The following is a 3,671-nucleotide window of genomic DNA, read 5'->3' as shown; positions in this document are numbered from 1 at the left end:
GCAACAGTATTTCTCCAGTAATCAGAGATTGTGACTGGTCACCATAGATTACAAAATCTTGGCAATTACTTAATACCAGTAAGTGTTTGGGTCTTCCCAGTCACTGTCATATAGACATCTAAGATCTCAAAGGAGTACCATGCTTATTTGCAGGGGTGTATATCATCAGAGTTTATAATCACTGTCTAATTTACTGAGAGAAAATGCAAATTAGTCAGTCTCACTTATAATTAAGATATGTGAAGTAATAGAGTCTCAATGATATCAATATGCATATAGTGTTAAGTAGTAGCACAAAATTGAGATCAAGATTAAAGAACTGAACTGAGATTCATGATTACTAATTCATATCATGCTTCATAGTATCTTCACAGGTTTGTTTTCTCAGAGAAATAAAAATGAAATCGTTAATCAAGATTCAGAGTTTACAAACATCAGAGAATATCGTCAGAGAATGACGATCAGAGAATATCATCAGAGTATAGCACACAGAGTATATCATCAGAGAATGTCATCAGATTTTAACAATCAGAGTATAGCATGGCAAATTTGTGAGCAATACATATGGTAATTTGAAAGATCTGACCAGTATGTTTACTCAGTTCCTGATATCATTCCTAGCTCATTCACCAGTCTAGTGAAGGTTGCTTCACTTAGTGGTTTGGTGAATATGTCTGCTAGCTGCTGTTCTGTGGGAACAAAGTGAAGTTCAATGGTTCCTTCCTCCACATGCTCCCTTATAAAATGATATCTTATACTGATGTGCTTTGTCAGAGAATGTTGAACTGGATTTCCTGTCATAGCAATAGCACTTTGGTTATCACAATAAATAGGAATTTTAGAAAAGGATAACCCATAGTCCAACAGTTGATTCTTCATCCAAAGAATCTGAGCACAGCAGCTGCCTGCAGCTATATACTCTGACTCTGCTGTTGATGTTGAAATAGACTTCTGCTTCTTGCTGTACCAAGAAACTAGTCTTCCACCTAGAAATTGACAACTCCCACTTGTGCTTTTTCTGTCAATTTTGCAACCTGCAAAATCTGCATCAGAGTATCCAATTAGACTAAAATCTGATTCTCTAGGATACCATAATCCCAATGATGTGGTTCCCTTGAGATATCTGAATATCCTCTTTACTGCAATCAGATGAGGCTCTCTTGGATCTGCCTGAAATCTTGCACATAGACATGTGGCATACATGATGTCTGGTCTACTTGCAGTTAGATAAAGCAAAGATCCAATCATTCCTCTATAGTTTGTGATATCCACTGATGCACCTGTGTCTTTGTCTAGTTTGGTTGCTGTTGCCATATGAGTAGTTGCAGCTGAACTGTCTTGCATACCAAATTTCTTCAAAAGATTTCTGGTATACTTGGCTTGATTTATAAAAATCCCATCTTCAGTCTGTTTAACTTGTAAACCCAGAAAATAACTGAGTTCCCCCATCATGCTCATTTGGTACCTAGACTGCATGAGCTTGGCAAATCTTTGACAGAGTTTAGCATTAGTGGAGCCAAAAATAATGTCATCAACATAGATTTGAACTAAAAGCAGATCATTACCATGATTCAAATAAAACAAGGTTTTATCTATGGTACCTCTAGTAAATCCATTCTCAAGAAGAAATTGAGCCAGAGTTTCATACCATGCCCTTGGAGCCTGCTTTAGTCCATAAAGTGCCTTGTCCAATCTATAGACATAGTCTGGATGCTTTGGATCCACAAAGCCTGGAGGTTGTTCAACATATACCTCTTCATCCAGTTTCCCATTTAGAAAAGCACTTTTGACATCCATCTGAAATACCTTGAATTTCTTGTGAGCAGCATAGGCCAGAAAGATTCTGATTGCCTCCAATCTTGCAACTGGAGCAAATGTCTCATCATAATCAATACCTTCCTGTTGTGAATACCCTTTTGCCACAAGCCTTGCTTTATTTCTTGTAATGACACCCTCACTGTCAGTTTTGTTTCTGAATACCCATTTTGTACCAACTATAGATCTGTCTTTAGGTCTTGGTACTAGGGTCCATACTTTGTTTCTCTCAAACTCATTCAGCTCTTCTTGCATTGCTTGTATCCAGTCAGCATCTTGAAGAGCTTCCTCCACCTTTTTAGGTTCTGTTTGTGACAGAAAGCAATGATGTAAACACTCATTTGCTGTAGCTGTCCTTGTCTGCACACCTGCTTCTGGATTGCCAATTATTAAGTCAGGTGTGTGAGATTTTGTCCACTTCCTAGCATGTGGAAGTTGACCATTTTCATCATTGGATCCTCCCCCTTGATCCATGCTCTCATGATTCTGTTGATTATTCTCTGTAGCTCCCCCTAAGTTTGTGCTATCAGAGTTTGAATCAGTATTCTCTGATGAGTTTGAGTCAGCATTCTCTGATAAGTCTTGGGTAGAGTCTGAAACATTCTGATGCTCCCCCTCAGCAAGTGCTTCATCATCATGAACTTGTAAATTTTCATCAGAGTTTGCTGTATCTTGTTCACAGTCAGAGTTTGACTGTTCATCAGAGTTTATCGAATCAGAGAATATTTCTTCATTTTCAAAATGCAGTTTTTCATGATCATCCATATCTGTTAAGCCCATGATTTTCTTGTCATCAAATGACACATGTATGGATTCCATGATCACCTTGGTTCTTAGATTGTAGACTCTGAAGGCCTTTGTTATCAGAGGATAACCTACAAAGATGCCTTCATCAGCTTTTAAATCAAACTTGGTAAGCTGTTCTGGATGAGTCTTCAAGACAAAGCATTTGCACCCAAATATATGAAAATACTTCAGATTTGGCTTCTTTTTCTTCACCATCTCATATGGGGTCTTGCCATGCTTATTAATCAAGGTTGCATTTTGAGTGAAACAAGCTGTTTGAACAGCTTCTGCCCAGAAATAAGTAGGCAATTTAGCCTCATCAAGCATAGTTCTGGCAGCTTCTATAAGGGTCCTGTTTTTCCTTTCAACTACACCATTTTGCTGTGGTGTACCAGGTGCAGAGAATTGTTGCACTACACCTCTTTCTTTGCAGAACTCTTCCATTGTTGAATTTCTGAACTCAGTTCCATTATCACTTCTAATGATCTTCACTTTGTCTTCAGATCCATGGTCCAGTTGTGTCACGTGATCCATCAGATGCAAGGCTGTTTCATCTTTAGAGTGAAGAAAATATACCCAAGTGTATCTGGTATACTCATCAACAATAACAAGAGCATATTTCTTCCTTGCAATGGATGGTACATTAACTGGTCCAAATAGATCAACATGTAGAAGATGATATGGTTTGTTTATTGAGAATTCAGTCTTACTCTTGAAAGATGTCTTTCTCTGCTTGGCTTTTTGACATGAATCACATAATCCATCAGATGTAAGTAGTGATTCAGGGAGTCCTCTCACAAGCTTTTTCTTTATAAGCTCATTTATGGAGTTGAAATTTAGGTGTGAGAGCTTCTTGTGCCACTTCCAACTTTCTTCTGCAGAGATCCTTGTAGACAAGCAAATTGCTTTTCCTTCAGAGTTTGTAGGCAAGTGGATTTCATAAATATTCCCATGTCTGTGAGCAGTCACTGCCACTTTGCCTGTTGACTTGCTTACTATCTCACTGTGTTCTTCATAGAAATCAACATGATATCCTCTGTCACAGATCTGACTGACAGAGAGTAAATTGT

The sequence above is a fragment of the Daucus carota genome, chromosome 7, assembly GCF_001625215.2.
Source record: "Daucus carota subsp. sativus chromosome 7, DH1 v3.0, whole genome shotgun sequence".
NCBI classification, from domain to species: Eukaryota; Viridiplantae; Streptophyta; class Magnoliopsida; order Apiales; family Apiaceae; genus Daucus; species Daucus carota.
This window is presented reverse-complemented; position numbering follows the sequence as displayed.